Genomic DNA, 19,708 nt, shown 5'->3' on the forward strand with positions numbered 1-19,708 from the left:
TGTTCTCAGAGGCGAGGCTGATTTTCTTTCCCAGCCTCATGCTAGGTTAGCATTCTGGCTAATATTTCTCCCGCCTCCAGGCACGTCGGGGGCCGGTAACTTTATTTCTTCGCGTGACTACTTTTGCCTAGAGCAGCTTGTGAAGCAGTGCTGAGCCCTGCTAACTCTGTCACGAATCGGTATAAGGTTCACTAGCAGCAAGACACGACAGGAGGATCCCGTGGGCCTTGCGTCCCACAGACCATGCATTTTTTGAAGCCATCCCCCTCCTGCTCACCAACCCTTTCTTCTCAGAAGTGAAGCTAGGAGCGACGACCGCTCGGGTACGTTAACCGAAGTCAAGGCCATCTCAGGCTTGACAGCCGCAGTTCAGATTCTGCACTTTAACGACATCTAGCGACGGCTGTGGTCACTAATGAAACTTATGGGCGTCGGCAGCGCCGACACTACCGCGCTCGCGCAGAGTTAACGACAACCTCTCTCCTTATGTCTCGGGCCGCTAGGTGGCACCTCTGGTGACTCCATTACCCTCTAGCTTGACACTCTCGTCGGTCACTAGTCGATTTATTTGTACTTCTTCTCGCCATCAAAAGATAGCGCCTCAGTCGCGCAGTCACTCCAGTAAGATCTAATTTTTTTTATACCGGACACCTTCGGGTGGACTCGGTAATTTTCGGCTCAGAGCCTACCCCCCCTCCCATTCTCTAGAGACCCCGCGCTTATGATATTCTGGTGATATCCCGCTCTGAACTTACTTCGGTGCGCGCCTCCTGACTGACTGGTACCATTAATAACTGCGATCTTCGGCGAATCATCGACATCGCATCGTATATTATGTAGTCTTCTCAGACTAGATGGGATGAAGTCCCTATCCAAAATTAATATTAACCAGTCAGTAGTTTAGTTGAAAGTAGAGAACCTTAATTTTTTTAAATTATATATACTTATATTTTTAACTCATGATGACTTCCGTGTCTACCGCGCATCGTGGTTCGGGTTTTCGGAGACGAGATGCCCTCTCCTGAGCGCCAGGACCAACACCCTGTTTTGGTAAGTCTTGACGTCATCCCCCCCTTTAATTTCTCTCTATTGGCCTTTTGTGCCATTTAAGTATACGGTCTGGAAACAGGTCTGATTCTTTGGAATTTGGACCTCTGTTTCAGACAGGGTTCCAAGTTTGGGGCAGCCAAAATCCTCTACCAGAACCTCTGGAAATGGTTCCTGAGCAGAATTCACCATCTTTAGGCCTACTACCTCGATCACCGTCTACCTACAGCCCCGGGTGATACCCGCATAATTCTATCATTTTATTCACGAAGTCAAAAATAGTGTAATCCAGTTAAGACAGCGGACAGTAAAAGCTGTTAGAGGAGAGGTAATTTATATAATGATTTGCAAGGACTATATGTACAACCTGTAAAGTTAGCGATGTTAATTTCATTCATGTTTTTAAAAATTGTTATTTTTGTTAAACATTCAGGGCCGGCACGATAGTTAATAAGTTCAAATAATATAATATAATAAGTGTAATTGTGAGGAATTTAAGTAAGATCACTTATACATGAAAAACAGATGTTACGAAGGAAAATTAAATCTATAAAAAAAAGAAAGAATAATGATTAATAAAATAAGGAAGTCTATAGACGTAACTGTTGTTTTTATTTTAATAATCTATAATAACGATCCCATTTCTCCCTAGTGTTCGTAGGGAGTCTCTAAATTTTCCTTGTTTACTCCTAGTGTCGCCTCTGATGTTGACTTTTATAGCTATTAATTGAGGGCCCCAGTATTCAGAGTTTCCAAATCTTTTAACCTACTTATTTAATTATTCTTTAAGACACTTGGGGTATTACAAAATGGTAGCAGAGCATGGTTACATCTATTGGCATACCTAAGTTGAAAGGTCGTACCTAAAATTAAAATTAAAAAAAAAATTGAATAAAAAAATTATTTTTTTAATGTTTTTTTGATCAGTTAGAATCTTTTTGTAGTAAGTAATTTGTGAACTGTACGCTGATACACTTAGTAGCTAAATTGACCCTTGAATTTTAAAATTATCATAAGTTTTGTTGCACGTCGGTCTCTGTGTTTACATTTGAGCGCGCGCCGAGAGGCAGCTGGCTGCCCGCCCACGCAACTCGGGCCGCGCGCGTGGCTTATCAACAGAGACGTGTCCACTGGTCAAGATACTCCCTTTCCCCTCCACACCCCTAGTTAAAGGCGCTACGCACCAAGGTCAGTCCTGCCGGCTGACGTGACGTTCATTGTCGGTACCGTGTTGTGCAAGCTAACCTGACAGCTTGTTACACCCGAGTACACTTTTCGTTTCCCGATGCGTGTAGTAATAATAATAATAAATTATGAAGGCACATAATTCCCACGCAATAAAGCAACTGTTTTAATCATAAGCTATATTTAAGTGTATACCTAAGTTTAAAGTTTAAGAGATAATTTTAAGAGAGTAGTGTTTTCGTTTTGTGTAATACTATGAATCCGGACAGGATGATTACTCCGGAGCTATTACCAGTAGATGAATTAATTTACGAGTTGCAGTTGGGTAATTAATCAACTACTGTAAATGCGCAAGAGCTGCGAAAGAGGCTTCGAGCCGCAGTACGTGATAAATTACCTACCTTAGTACATAATCTAAATTTAGAAATACTCGAGGAATTTATCATAGCTTGCTCCAAATTTTACGACATAGCTGCTTTCGTAAGTTATTAGGATGTGGAAGAGAATTTGACCAATGTAAAGCGACACATTATGCGTTAGATCATGTCACCAGACGACTGGAAAATCTAGTGGTACTTTCCGCAGATGTGATCAATGGTGTTTATCGAACAGAGCTAAATCGTTGTCTGCAACAGACAAACTCCTTCCAAATTAAATTGAAAGCTAGGGCAGCCCAATTGGAAACTCAACAGGACCTCCGGCCCAACATTGCCCAGGCAGAAAACCTAGGAATGGAATCACAAGGAAATGTAGAGAGTGCAAATCCGGAATTTCCCCAGGAAATAAGGCAACCCGACCAGTGGCGTAGCCAGGATTTGTGTATGGGGGGTGTTAAGAAGCATGCCCCCCCCCCCCGTATTAAAGCGGGGGGGTCCGGGGGTCCTCCCCCGGGAAAATTTGGATTTAAAGGTGTAAAAAAGAGCTATTTTAGCAGTTTTCGGTACTTAAATTTAAATATTGTAATGTTAAAAATTTTATTAATTTTTAATATGAGATTTGTTTGAGTGATGAATAAGAAATTTAATTAAAGATTTTGGACTAAGGGGGGGTTTGAACCCCTAAAACCCCCCCCTGGCTACGCCCCTGAACCCGACACACAATTATATTTGTGTCAAACAAGGCAGGTTCCGCCCATTTCATCAACATCAACATCTCAATCACTCATCACAGTTTCAACCCCTCCCATCCCAGCAGCCACCACTCAAATTCCCTCAGGCATGCATGCTTCTACAGCTCCCATCACCAGTGTCACATTTTCCGTTAACTTGCCTGCAAATCCGCATCCTTTAACACAGCAAAATTTGTTTTTCCCATTCGCCACAAACCAGTCATATTTTAAACCATGTTCCCAGTTTCCTTCTTTATTGACATCCGGGCAAGGAACTCGATCCCTACCATCCCCACCGCGAAAATTGCACATCCTTCACCCCCACCTCCGCCATCAACGCAGAATCAACCAGAAACAACATTACCAGTTACGCCAAGGGTGGCTGAGTATAGCTGTTATGGGAAAATTGCCCATCCAGTCGAGAGATTACTTGTTGGTTTTCCCGACCCAGACAAATTAGTCGAATTTATAAGGCACTTACTTAAAATCAGACAGAAAGGGGGCATTCCTGACAAACAGTTGTTGGAGATAGTTTTTCCTTACACCCAACCACCACTGAGTGAAAGAACGAGTCAAGCAATAGAAAATAATTACTCTTTTGACAAATACCACGAAGAAATTTTGAATTTTTTTATACCTGTCTGACTCTTGACTAATTACCATTTGGAATGGTACAACAGGCTACAGCAAAGTAATGAAGCATTGCCGCACTATGTAGCATCAATCAGAGAAGCCGCGGCGGTTCTCAGATTGGGCGTATCAGAGAGCGAAATAGTTAGTTGCATAGTAGACGGACTAAATCAGGCAGAGCGCTCACACGCTGTTTTCCAGGCTAGGCCACAGAGTTTTGTAGAACTAGATCAACTCTGTATACAGGCCATGAGTTACGAATATGCAGACACTCAGAGAAACAGGTCAGTGAAGTCCGTAGATAAGCATGATTCTCAGGCAGAAACTGCAAATAGTTTTCCATACACGAAACAACAGAATAGCCACCCACAACAGAAAACAAACTACTACAGAAATAATAGGTACGGTTCAAACAAGAACACACAACAACAAACATCTTTCTGTAATTATTGCAAGCAAACAGGACATTACATTGAGCAATGTAACCACAAAAATTTCAAACCAAATTTCAACAAGGCAAAAAATGCGTAAGTCGGTGGCCAGGCAAATTTCTACCTGGTCCACCTAAAACTTCATCCGAGAGGAATTTTTCAGTGCATAATGTGCATACTAACGAATCACAAAAACAAAACAAAAATCAAAAAAGGCATAACATAGGAAAACAAAAACACAAGAAAAATAAACGAAAGAAATACACAGAAAAAGACAGAAAACACAAACAGAAGATTATAACACAGCAAATTAATCATAAAGAAAATTCTGAGAAATTCACAAGAATTTGCAAAACATGTGTTAGCCTGACTAACAAGGGAAAACGTAAGTGTCACAACATTTTTGGTCACGTCCGAACTGTAGTACCATACACTAAAGCAATGTTTGGCAAAAATCAAATTATTGGTCTGATTGATACAGGAGCTACTCATAGTTTTATTTCAGGCGATTTGTTTAGGGAATTACAGAAGAACAAGCAGGTTCTGAAAACAGAAGTCACGGATGTGCGCTGTTTTACTGCAGCGGACGAACCAATTAGTATATCCAAAGTGGCTATAGTGAAAATCAAGATAGAATTATTCACTTGGAATTTCCCTTTTCTTGTGGCAGAAAACTTAGCCACGCAGCTTATTCTAGGCTCCGACTTCATCGCTAAAACAGGTATTTTGATTGATCTACAAGCAGGAAGTTTTGTATTTAAATTTAATAAAAATCTTGTCATACCATTCGTGGAACCTGAAAATAAAAGGTCAGGACAAGTTACTAATGTTCCTACCAACACTGACGAGAGAAATTCTTTGTCCCTGGATCATCTCGAGCCCAGTAAACAAGTTGCTATTCGATATTTGTGTAATGAATTTTCAGATGTGCTAACTAAGAAATTAGGTCGAACTAACCTAATTGAATATCAAATTGAATTGACTGATACCACGCCAGTCAAAAGTCACCCTTATCAACTTTTATGTCCTAAAATGGAAATTATGAGAAAACACGTACAGAAAATGTTAGATAATAAGGTAATAGAACCTTCTAATTCTCCTTTCAGTTCACCTGCATTTCTAGTGCCCAAGGGCATGGAACAACGTTTCGTCACTGATTATCGAAAACTGAACAAACAGATTAAAATACCGCAAACACCCCTCCCAGATTTCAACTCGGCCTTTCATTGGTTTAGTAAGGCCAGGTATTTCAGTGTGTTCGATCTCAATTCGGCGTACCATCAGATCCCACTCATGCAAGACTCAAAACCTATTACTGCATTTTGCGTACCTTGGAATCTTTACCAGTATAATGTGGTACCTTTTGGCTTGGCCACAGGAGCTCAAGTACTCACACGACTTCTTGAACAAGTAGTAGGAGATTTTAAATTTAAATTTGTTTACAATTATTTAGATGATCTTGTAATTTATTCAGAAAGTTTTGAGGAACACATCCAGCATCTGACTCTTTTCCTTGAAAGACTGCGCAAGGCAGGCCTCACTGTAAATACAAAAAAGGTAATATTTGCTGCTTCTGAAATATCTTTTCTTGGACATTTGGTATCACACAAAGGTGTTACCATTGATCCAGAACGAACACAGGCGATCAGGGAATTCAAACCACCTAAAGACACAAAGGGCATAGCTCGTTTTATTGGCATGGCTAATTTTCATGCCAAATACATACCAAATTCCGCCGAGCATGCGGCACCTTTGAATGCATTACGTAAGAAAAATACACAATATATTTGGGGTCCTAAACAAGACAAGGCATTTAATTTCTTGAAAGAAGCCATAGCGAATCCACCTGTTCTGCGCATGGCAGATTTTAGTAAACCCTTTATTTTACAAACAGACGCCTCAAGTGTTGCTATAGGGGCGGTATTGTCTCAGGAAATAGATGGTGCCAGGCAACCCATTGCCTTTGCCTCACGTACATTAACTTTTCAGGAAAGGAAAGCATCTTCAGTCTATGAATTGGAATGTTTATCAGTAGTTTTTGGTATTGATAAATTCCGACAGTTTCTGGAACATAGGGAATTTCTATTGGAAACTGATAATCAGGCACTCGCTTGGCTGTTAGCGCACCCTAAACAATTAGGAAAACTTGGAAAGTTGATCACCAAAATTTCTTCTCTCAAATTTGATATTCAACATATTCGCGGTACTCAAAACATTGTGGCTGACACACTTTCTCGAATGTTCGAGAACCCCTCCGAAACAATATCTCAGGAGGAACCTCAGATTTCGTGTCAGGCACTCCTAACCGATTTCCCCTTAGCTTTTCAGGACATACAAACACATCAACAAGCCGACCCATATTTGGCAAAAATAATTTAACAAGTTAAAACTGGTACAGCTCCGAAATTTTATAAGTTAGCTAAAGGTATCCTTCAAAAACGTACACAACAGTCAAGGCACAAAATCTACGTGATATGATTTTCACATAATACCATAGTTCACCTCTCGGTGCCCATTTAGGTATTTATAAAACCATTCAAGGTATCCGACGCCATTTTATTTGGGAAGGAATGCACCGGGACATTACACAGCGAGTTAAGTTATGTAAGCTATGTGCACTCAGTAAACCTGCACAAAATACACAGTACGGTTTCTTGCCTCAGAAGTAGCTGAAAGACCTATGCAAAAACTTTTTATTGATTTTGTAGGGCCATTTCCTCGATCCAAATCCGGACACGCTATGCTTCTTGTGGGCATATATGCTTTTTCGAAATTTGTTTGGCTTATCCCACTCCGTAAGGCTACAGCTGACACCACTGCGCGTGCATTACAAAATCACATTTTTAAAACTTCAGGATTACCGAACATAATTGTATCCGACAACGGAACACAGTTTACATCCATAACTTTCAAGAACATGTGTTTCCCGCATGGTATACAGCATGTGACGACATCGCCATATTACCCGAAACTCTCGCACGCGGAGAGATTTAATAGAAATCTTCGTTCGGCGCTCATAGCGTTCCACGCGAATGCGCAGGAAAAATGGTACAGTAATTTGGTGTGGTTACAGATGGCATTTAATTATGCCCGACATGGACACAAATCCACCCCATTTGAGATAATGTTTACTTATAAGCCCAACACACCCCTTTCCAATCTTTGGTCTCTCGAAGACCTACTGCCGGATGATCCCAAGGACATCACGGAGATTTGGAGAAAGGCGCGTAGGAATTTAAATTTGGCTCACCAAACAAGTCAGAGAAGGTACAATAAGTACCGCTCCCCTAACCCCTACAGGGTAGGTGACACTGTAATGTGCAAAGCACATCCGCAGAGTAAGGCCATCGATAAGCGATCGGCCAAGTTATCGTATCGCTGGACTGGACCATTACAGATCCAACGGTTTCTAACCCAAGTGACTGTGAGTCTAGCCGACCCCAGTTCCAGAGAGTATGTGACACCAGCGCACATCTCCCACCTTAAGAAAGCGCATCCGAATTTAAAATAGGAGCGATTACTTTCTCTAAGCCTTGGCATGCCAAATATAAATATATGTATGTAAGACTCAATAATGAGTTTAACTGAAGAATACAAAACCTAGGTTAAGTAACAATAAAAATCCATGGTACTAGTTTGTAAGAAACCTAATATAAGGTGTTAGTTTAAGTGGTCACTTAAGTTAATAATTTTAATTAAGTTAATGAATTTAATCATGTTAGTCATTAAGAATGTGCACATTGGTTCATAAGAGTGTTTAATCTTTTTTTTTTGTGTGTTAGCATGTAAGTAGTAGGATACAGAGGAACCTGGTAACTTATCCACCTGAAGTTTTTGCTTTTTGTTTTTGCTTTCCCCTAAGCTCCGCTTTAACGCAGGGGAGTATGTGCCATGTATTAGGGATTTAGGCACGAATTATTTAAAATTTTGTAATCTTAAATATTTTTGGAAATATTTTTTTTTCTCTCATCTTATTTTCTTTACGGCCAGGCCCTCAGCCTCTAATCTCAGAGGTGAGCTGATTTTCTTTCCCAGCCTCATGCTAGGTTAGCATTCTGGCTAATATTTCTCCCGCCTCCAGGCACGTCGGGGGCCGGTAACTTTATTTCTTCACGTGACTACTTTTGCCTAGAGCAGCTTGTGAAGCAGTGCTGAGCCCTGCTAACTCTGTCACGAATCGGTATAAGGTTCACTAGCAGCAAGACACGACAGGAGGATCCCGTGGGCCTTGCGTCCCACAGACCATGCATTTTTTGAAGCCATCCCCCTCCTGCTCACCAACCCTTTCTTCTCAGAAGTGAAGCTAGGAGCGACGACCGCTCGGGTACGTTAACCGAAGTCAAGGCCATCTCAGGCTTGACAGCCGCAGTTCAGATTCTGCACTTTAACGACATCTAGCGACGGCTGTGGTCACTAACACCACTTGTGGGTGTCGGCAGCGCTGACACTACCGCGCTCGCGCGGAGGTAACGACAACCTCTCTCCTCCTTATGTCTCGGGCCGCTAGGTGGCACCTCTGGTTACTCCATTACCCCCTAGCTTGACACTCTCGTCGGTCACTAGTCGATTTATTTGTACTTCTTCTCGCCACCAAAAGATAGCGCCTCAGTCGCGCAGTCACTCCAGTAAGATCTAATTTTTTTATACCGGATACCTTCGGGTGGACTCGGTAATTTTCGGCTCAGAGCCTACCCCCCCTCCCATTCTCTAGAGACCCCGCGCTTATGATATTCTGGTGATATCCCGCTCTGAACTTACTTCGGTGCGCGCCTCCTGACTGACTGGTACCGTTAATAACTGCGATCTTCGGTGAATCATCGACATCGCATCGTATATTATGTAGTCTTCTCAGACTAGAGGGATGAAGTCCCTATCCAAAATTAATATTAACCAGTCAGTAGTTTAGTTGAAAGTAGAGAACCTTAATTTTTTTAATTATATATACTTAATTTTTTAACTCATGATGACTTCCGTGTCTACCGCGCATCGTGGTTCGGGTTTTCGGAGACGAGACGCCCTCTCCTGAGCGTCAGGACCAACACCCTGTTTTGGTAAGTCTTGATGTCATCCCCCCCTTTAATTTCTCTCTATTGGCCTTTTGTGCCATTTAAGTATACGGTCTGGAAACAGGTCTGATTTTTGGAATTTGGACCTCTGTTTCAGACAGGGTTCCAAGTTTGGGGCAGCCAAAATCCTCTACCAGAACCTCTGGAAACGGTTCTTGAGCAGAATTCACCATCTTTAGGCCTACTACCTCGATCACCGTCTACCTACAGCCCCGGGTGATTCCTGCATAATTCTATTATTTTATTCACGAACTCAAAAGACAGCAGACAGTAAAAGCAGTTAGAGGAGAGGAAATTTATATAATGTTTTGCAAGGACTGTATGTACAACCTGTAAAGTTAGCGATGTTAATTTCATTCATGTTTTTAAAAATTGTTATTTTTGTTAAACATTCAGGGCCGGCCCGATAGTAAATAAGTTCAAAGAATATAATATAATAAGTGTAATTGTGAGGAATTTAAGTAAGATCACTTATACATGAAAAACAGATGTTACGAAGGAAAATTAAATCTATAAAAAAAAGAAAGAATAATGATTAATAAAATAAGGAAGTCTATAGACGTAACTGTTGTTTTTATTTAATTAATCTATAATAACGATTCCATTTCACCCTAGTGTTCGTAGGGAGTCTCTAAATTTTCTTTGTTTACTCCTAGTGTCGCTTCTGATGTTGACTTTTATAGCTATTAATTGAGGGCCTCAGTATTCAGTTTCCAAATCTTTTAACCTACTTATTTAATTATTCTTTAAGACACTTGGGGTATTACAGTTGGTGGAGCATGACAGTGATAGCGCCGGCCTGTGGGCTAGTGAATGTCGGCAAACATGGGCGCTTGGTAGTGTATGCACCAGGTAGAACACCATGTTCCCCGAGAGAGCCCACAAAGCTAGAAGATGTGGACAATGATGTACCCCTAGAGTATCAGGATGCAATCAGGCAGCTAATAAGGGAAAGGCTGAGTGTCTTCGCCACTGCCGACCAACTCGGGTGCACAATGGTGACAGAACACCGAATCCTCACTATGCACGACCAACCAGTGTATGAGGTCCCCAGGGGATATGGTTTCCGCAAGCAACGGGTGATACGTGAGCAAGTGCACGAAATGTTGCGAGATGGTGTCATTGAACCCTCCAACAGCGCATACAACTCACACATCGTCCTAGATGCCAAGAAGGATGGGACCATGAGCTTCTGTGTGGACTTCTGTCCCCTGAATAGTGTCACCATCAGTTCCCCACCACCGCAGATCAGTGTGGACGAGGCCTTGGCAGGCCTGGGCAATACACAAGTGTTCACGACCCTTGACTTACGTTCGGGCTATTGGCAGGTGCCAAAACACCCAGGTGTCAGAGAAAAGACTGTGCTCATGGTGGCTGATGGTATACGCTTTCAGTTCTGTGCCATGCCCTTCGAGCTCAATTGCGCGCCGGCCACATTTCAAGCTATGATGGCCCGCGTACTGGAAGGGTACATTGGCCAGTTCGTGACATCCTACCTCCACGACGTGATAGTATACTCCAAGACCTGGGAGGACCATGTGCGTCACCTGTCCCTGGTCCTGGAGCGGCTCGAGACGTACCATCTGACCTGTGCCACACAGAAGTGTCACATTGGATGGAGAGAGGTGGAGTTCTTGGGGCATGTGGTGGATGCTGAGGGTAATCGTCTGCACCCGATGGACCTGGCGAAAATTGCATAAGCTGAACCCACTAGAACCCGCAAGGAGTTGCAGAAGCTCTTGGGCCTCGCCAACTGGCTGCGGAACTATATCCCGCAGTTCTCCACACTCACTACCCCCCTGACATATCTGTTGTCACTGCGACAGGGCTACCACTGGACACTGGCTGCACAGAAGGCACTGGACAGCTTGAAGGCCGCTTTTCTCCGATACCACACACTGTCATGGATAAACCCCGAGAGGATGCTGTACTTTCAGACGGATGCGAGCGCCGAGGGGGTGGGCGCGGTGCTATACCAACGAGACGAAAATGGGGACAGGTGCATAATCGACTACGTCAGTGCCAAGTTCGGCCGCACTGAACGGAACTACCACAGCAATGAGCAGGAGTGCCTGGCAGTCGTGTGGGAACTGAGTAAGTACCGTCCCCATCTCGAGGGTAGGCAATTTGTATTGCGCACGGACAACCAATGCCTCACGTGGTTGCGGACCCTCCAGGGGTGGAAAAGCAAACTTGTGAGGTGGGCACTGTTTCTACAGTCGTTCGACTTCATCGTGGAGCACGTACCAGGAGTAGGAAACGAGCTGCCGGATGCCCTGTCACGGGACCCTGATGAGGGATCGTGCCTGGAGGACGAGGTATCTTGGGACGAGATACTGCCACCTGGCCATGAGACGGATCACCACCACCCAAGGGACCCAACCTGCCGCCTGCTTGCTCTAGGTGTGGACGACGACCCGCCTCCTGCGGACCTGGTCGAGCTGAAACGTCGGGTGCACGACGCCCAACGCACCTCTCAGGATGCTGAGCGTAGACACGTGAAGCAAATAGCGTAAACATGCGAGACCTGGACTACAAGGAATGGCGTCCTCTACACACGAGGAACGGGACCCGACCAGGAGTGGCGCACCTATGTCCTACCAAAGGCACGTGAAGCGGTGTTGCGCTTTATGCATGGTCACGACTGGGTCAGACACCCTGGGGCGGACCAAACATGGCGGGCGATCGGTCAGCACTACCACTGGCCCGGCATGGCCCGGGACATGCGGGCATACGTGAGGACTTTGAGACGTGTCAGGAGCGGAAAGCACGGTGGAACGACGGGACAGAGCAACAAAAGCCTCACATTCCCACTACCCCATTCCAGTCCATTGCGCTGAACGTTATGGGGCCATATCCCTGCACAGTTCGGGGCAAGAAATACCTGGTGGTAGTGACCGATCTCTTCACCCATTGGGTAGAAGCCTACCCCACCAGCAACGTTCGGGCCAACACCATTGGAACGATATTGCAAATGGAATTTTTTCCGTGTTGGGGCTACCCGAGAGACCTGCTGATGGACAACGCCAGCCAATTCGTCGGGAGGCAGTGGCGGGAGATGTGCAACTTGTGGCGCGTCGAACACCGGACCACACCTGCCTACCACCCCTGAGCCAACCTGACGGAGAGGCGAAACCAAGTATAGGGTGGTGAATAATGCATCATGTGTGTGTATAACCCCAACCTTGTATGTGTAGGCGAGTGAGCGAGTGTTGAGATTTATACACAATTCCCTAATAGACTCTGCTCTTCACTAAGAAACACCTGCATTATGGGTAAATAAAATATACTCATGCAAATAATTATAGTTTGGGTGCTGTATAGTTAAAATTAATTCTGAACACCTTATTGAGTATCTGTCTATTCTGCGATTACGTAAATAATAAATTACTTGAGTTGAAGTTAAATGTATTTTGTTGAAAAACCAAAACAAAACACTACACTAAAACGTGACAGCTTCCTGAACAGAATCGTAGCAGCTACAGCAATTATGTTGGTCTCAACTTCTTTACGAACCAGTAGCACATTAAAAAAACAGAACTCATAATTGAGGGCATTCAAAATGTATGTTTGAGTACTGCTTCGCAGTCTCTTGTATGACTCTACGTTAAATACAATTAAAATATAAGTTGACCAGAGCAAAACAAATGACTCTAAACTTTATAGCCAACTTGGTTGCACTCGGTTCTAGCTCTGGCAGATAACATCATAAATAAGAGATTCTATTAAAATTCTACAGGAACCACTGAGCGTTTCGTAAGACAAAGCAAAAATTATCTTTAACAATGGTCTGTAAGGTTAACGAGTGCAAGCAAAACAAGTGTGATTTCAGAATTGTTTGCATGGTCAGTTATGCTGTTACATATATCTTGAATGCCTTAGCTACCAACACTAAAACTACTAAACTAAGTACTACACATGGAACACTTACTTAAATCCTAAGTCACAATACCTTGAGTTGAACATTGAAAGAACATAAAAACCCTTGAAACATACAATGCTGCCGATCAAATAATTCTTGCAATATGAGATACGTACAGAGGCAGTCAATCTAAACACATCCGTAGGGAAACTTCAATATATTCCTACGCATTTTTGGTCTTCGACAGTTCTCGGGATGCCGATCCTTCGTGTCTTGGTTCGGGCGTAGATCAGGCTCGTGCAATCATGAACATTTTCGACGTATTCTATTCCCAGTTGAATAAGAACGCCTCTTCTTATAGCTAGGCGCTAAATAATTGTACTTCCACCAATTTCATACACTTAACATATATCAGTTCAAGCAAATAGCGCCTCTTCATTTAAGTTTGCACTTATGACACAGTTCATGAAATATTAGCACTCCAACGTACAATAACTTTTAAATGTTGCATATTTCGTAGAAATATGAGTGTGTACGAACAATATACAGTTTATATCAACTTCCTCCAACTACTTACTGGGAAGAAAGTAAAGTCCATGTTGAGACGTTTTGAAATGGTGCGATATTAAAAAAATATCCGCACAACTATATGACAGCACGAGTTCAGCTTGCAATTTAACTCATAGCAGCGAATCATTTCAATCAATTAGCGGTGTAAAAATATCAAAATAACACAAGACTATGAATTTCGTGTCTGTCACCTCAGAATAATTCCAAGATTCACCTTCTAGAACATTTTAAATCGTAACTATGTACGAACAAAAAATGTAACTCTCCAACTTATTTCCATAGCAAAAGCGAAAATAAAATGTTTTAAATTATATTGCTGTGAACTGCCCATGGATTACAAAAGTTTCTCAGCACTAATGAAATAATCAAAGGCATAGCATAAATTCAAAGAGTAATAATTACCATCAAAAATATAAAACAAATTATTGAGAATTTCTAATAAGGTTTTACCTTATACAAGAGTTGAAAGTCCAGATGCGCATAAGGCTGGGTAGCGACCATACTAAGTGGGACGACCATCTTGCAGAGGCTCTGTTTTGCATCTGTCGCAGAACCAATGGAGCCATAGGAAAGACCCCGGCAGAAATGGTCTAAGGCCACAATTTTCCCTTGCCAGGAGAATGGACAGCCCACGGGGTAGCCGATGAAGAAGAAGACCCAGAGGAGCGCTGTCAATGGCGAGAGGCAGAACTGACAACAGCGCGTTAACACCAGAGGGCCTATACTCACCAGATAACACCGCAGACGACCCGACTGCCACCGGAACTCCAACCTGGAGAACTGGTATACGTGCACACGCAGCCTCTGTCCAGCGCGCCGAAGAACTACAGTGCCGGGTTGAGCCCCCGATGGTCGGGACCACACCCGATCCTCAAACGGCTAAGTAGGAGCACCTACCTGGTCCGCCTGGATGGACAGCGGGTGCGAAAAGTGCACCGAGACTTCATACAGAGAACAACATTCCCAGAAGAAATTTTGGTCTCTGAAGATGTCACCCTAGTAGAAGTGGACGAAAATCCTGCTTCAGACGATTCAATCACGCCCCGAGGCATGCGGGGCCTGTTCCATGCCACCCCCAGAACAGAAATGGCGATGCTGGAAACAGCAGGAAGCTCGGCCGCAAGTCTGAGGCGATGCCGTCGGAGACGCACGATGTGGACACAGATCTGTGATGTCAACGGAATGCCCGAGGCGGGCGCCGATGTGGCAGACGAACAACCTCTGGCGACAGAGCCGGACGAGGAGGAGGCAGCTGAGCCACTCTCCCCCACCCGAGGTGGATGGGGACATGGTGCCTCCCTCGCCGATGCAGAGTTCAGAGTCACAGTCGAGGAGCCGGCTGAGACGACCCCAAGACGCAACCGACGACATCACCGAGCCCCACGTTACTTGGCAGACTATGCCACGGGCTCGGAGCTGGACGCGCTTGGGTACGACGACCCGGCGAGTACGGGGCGAGAGAGGCGGCCCTAACCCCGACGACCGCCATGGGAGAGGTCATCCCGATCCTGCTGCCTCGGGTCGAAGCACGGCGGCTTTGATCTGGGCTTATCCAGGGGGAGGGGTCTGACATCGTACCTTCATGCCTCTGGGTTAAAGCCCGGATCACAGCCCTGTCCGCAGCGCGCCACGGCTTCGGGAATGAGGTCACTTCCGCTCCGTGCGCGCGAGAGCATTGCCCCAGCGTCCTGGTCTTCAGTCCCGTGCGAGCCACCTTCGAGGCTAGGCGCGGTCGCGAGATGCTCCATAAACTCGCTGCTATTATTGCTTTTGGTTCTGTTCTATAGTGTGTTATAATCTCTTTTATAGTTTTTGTTCTACTGCGTGTGTGAGTGTTGTTTTGTTTCTGGCATGTCCACGGGCGAAAACACGTGGACTAACACAACTAGCCTGCATCGCACGTCTCTCGGCAGCTACACGGGCTGGATGGTCAACCCCTGCCTCCCCGCAGGAGGTTGCTCTACGCGAGAGAGCTTGCACCGGGCAATACAAGAAAATGGCCGAGAGACATCCGCCACGTCTCCACGCATCCTACAGAGACGGGTACGCGACAGGCTAGTCTCATGTTCTTTCCCATACACAGTCATGGGAGTCTGCATCTTGTCCTGGTGTACAGGGTCTTTGAAAGCATGACTGATTGGCTGCAAGTCATTGTTATTCTGCAGGATTTAGAGAAATTTCAATTTCCCCTGATTAAAGAAAGCATAAATGGTGGTACAGCCACTCATCGCATGCAGGAACACTATATGATCTAATAGGGTTTTTTCAGTGGTAAGTTAATGATTGTAGAGGGTTTGAGACAACTTTCCTTTTTGTGGTTTCAAAAAGAAGATATTCTTCATATCAGGGCTACACAAGCCAATCAAAATCACCAAAAGGACTATATCTTCCCCTACCACAGTCATATTCATTTAATGGGACTAAAATAAGAGATGTGATAATTAAGATATCAGGGTCCTCCACAGCTTGCTGTGAATGAATTTTTGTATCAAATTAGGTTTGCAAGGGACTTGACATATGATACATAACTGCTGCAAATTTCTGCATATGTCTGGCTGTGATGCTATTTGACCCGGTGTAAATAACTGTGGTGTGCTTACACTACAGTTTCTCACTCATACAAATAGTGAAACATCCTCACGGGGTGAAACACTTGTATTTTGTAGATGGCATTGCAGTTTTAAAGGTATGTATGTCCTGGAGATAAAGATGGCTGCATTTGGCATACAGATTATGGCCACTGGTGTGAAAGAAAGGAAGCATTTCATATATGGTTTGGAGGTGTAGATCCCAGTTGTTACTTCTTTGCTTAGCAATGGAGCCTTGTTCTGTCATCATTTGGAGCTTAGCTTTGAATTCTTCTCGCACATTTCACAATCTCCTTCACATCATTAGAATGAATCACTGATCTGTCCATGTAGAACAAGCTCTCTTCCAATTTATCCACTATTGTTGGTGACAGAGCCACTGATTGATTCACTGTTTTGGCCAAAATTCTGTGAGCAAACATAATAACCTGTACTGCCCTTGCGTTTACCACATGTATGGTATTGAAAAGTTCAGTCAAGCCACTCATTACTTTCCACAATGTAACCAATTACTCCCATGAAGGATATCAGTAAATGAAATCTACCGAGCCTTATAAAAATTGACATAGCAGGATCATCAGGACGGCTAGCAACAACATCTCGGCCTTGAGGTAGAGGGTTTGGTCAAATGTCACCAGACAGGTAACTTTGTTTCAGGATTTTGTGTTCTCTACGCTTGTCAACAATGCTGTAATATTGAAACACATTCACTTAGAGGAGCATTGATAAATATCTGATAACTAACAAATGTTAGTTGATGTGTGATGTTTCTTGTAGCATTTTCCATACATTCATTCCATCTGGAGAGATCAGGAATATCACTGCTTTTGCCATAGAGCTGCAGAAGATCAGGCACAGATAGAATTGCAGTTTCATTTGGTGTGTACATTTCCTTGAGATATTTTATCTTGATTTAAGCTAAACCTCCAGGTTTTGTCCTTTAAAAATGGATTTGTTGAACAGTTCCGTAACTTCCAGAAACCTCGTATCTGTCGATTGTATTCTAATTGGTGCTTTGGAGAAGATGGAGCATTTGGAGTACTTGGAGCACTTTGAGTTGATGGAACTTTGGAGTGGTTGGAGCCTATTAGAGCAATTGGAGCAATGACTTTTGGAGTGTTGGAGCACTTGGAGCTTTGGAGAAATTGGAGAACTTGGAGCTGATAGAGCACTTGTTGCATTGGAGAACTTGGATCATTGGAGAACTTGGAGCAATTGGAGTAGTTGGAGCATTGGAGCTCTTGGAGCCCATTAGAGCAATTGGAGCATTATAGCTGTTGGTCAATTGTAGCGTTGGAGCTCTTGGAGCAATTGGTGCTTTGGAGATGTTGGAGCATTTGGAGCACTTAGAGTTTATGGAACTTTGGAGCAGTTGGAGCCTATTAGATCAATTGGAGCAATGACTTTTTGAGCCAATGGATGTTGGCGTATTGGAGGTCTTGGAGCAACTGGAACATGGGAGCTCTTGGAGCAGATGTTACTTTGGAGCTTTGAAGCTTTGGAGCATTGGAGAATTGGAGCACTTGGAGCAATTGGAGCTGTTGGAGCGATTGGAGCACTGGAGCTTTGGAGCAGTTGGAGTTTTTGGAGCAATTGTGGCATGTAGAGCCATTGGAGCAATTGGAGCTTTGAAGCTCTTGGAGCAATTTGAGCAGATGGTCAATTGGAGCTAATGTAGCGATTGGAGCCTTTGGAGCTGATGTAGCGATTGGAGCTGATGATAAATTGGAGCTGATGATGCAATTGGAGCAGTTGGAGCTGTTGTTACAATTACAGCATTTGGAGCTTTGGGGCACTCGGAACTGCTGGTCAATTGGATCAATTGGAGCTCTTGGTGCTGATGGTAAATTGGAGTCTATCGCATATGGGAGAGATCGTATTCCTGTGCTAAGATCGTATCACACCATGTCGAATTTTCGTCCATCGTGTCTGTACTCAGGACATGGCCTCATGGTTCGAAGACGAGTGGTATATTGACATGAGATTGAAAAAGGTCTAAAATGTTGGTCGTATATCGGTGTATTAAATCTCTTGTTTCAGAGATGCTTAGTCTATGAGTATGATTTTGTACATGAACTGTTAAAAATATTCGTCAAGTATCGGCAAAAACATATATTTTGTCTACTGACTGGATGTGTTTGACCACCTACTGGATGCACCAGGCTACCAACAAGATATGACTTGCCACCTAATGGTCGTTGGTACCTGAACGCTGAATATACATTCCTGGCTACCGACTGGATGCGTATTGTCACCTACTGGACATGCCTGAACATCTAATATGTGCCTGGCTACGGACTGAATGTGCTTAACCACCGACTGGATGTGGCTAGCTGATAACTGGTCATTACGGCCACAAACTGAATGCACATGGTCGTCGATTACATGCCTGGCTACTGAATAGACATTAAAGCAGTGTGGGCACTGTGGCTAGCTGATAAATGGTCATTACGGCCACAAACTGAATGCACATGGTCGTCGATTACATGCCTGGCTACTGAATAGACATTAAAGCAGTGTGGGCACTGCACAACATTCCTTCCCCTCCATTCCCCTCCCCTCCTTTCCCCTTCCTCTACAACTTCCCCTACCTACCCCCCCCTCTCCCACCCTTTACCGCCGCGCCACCAGCGCGCTCTGACGAGAGTTGTTCCCGGCCTATATATTCCCGGCGCCTAGGTTATTCGTCGCAGTCTCTCGGTCGTCTGACTCGAAGGCTGTCACTGTGGGCTAGCGTCGCGTTGTGGTATGTACTCGGTTGTGAAACTTAGCTTCTGTATTTTGTATGTTCTATTATTCTTGCCTGCGCGTTGTGGCCGCGCCTTCACCCTTGTATTTTTGCCATGATTTGTAATGTTTGTAAGCCATCATGGACCCTTCAGGTCATTGCTTGAATTTAGTTCTTTGCTTTTGTTTCTTTACTCACGCCAAATACTGCCTGTAGCCGTGCGTAAATGTTCTACGGTTGTATATGGGCACGCCACGATGGCATTGGACACTTCTTGTCAAGCTGCGTCGTAATTATAATTTCTTTCTTGCTGTTGCTTTCAGCCTAGCGGCTCATATTATTTGTGCTACTTCTAACGCTTCGCCACCTGGCCCACTTTTTCTCCAACATTGTTTCAACATTGTATGCTTGATTGTCTTGTATATCCCGCGGGAATGCACGAGGAACGTATAACAGTTGCTAATTTTCTTGTAATCGACTTATATATGCATGT

The sequence above is a fragment of the Bacillus rossius genome, chromosome 6, assembly GCF_032445375.1.
Source record: "Bacillus rossius redtenbacheri isolate Brsri chromosome 6, Brsri_v3, whole genome shotgun sequence".
NCBI classification, from domain to species: Eukaryota; Metazoa; Arthropoda; class Insecta; order Phasmatodea; family Bacillidae; genus Bacillus; species Bacillus rossius.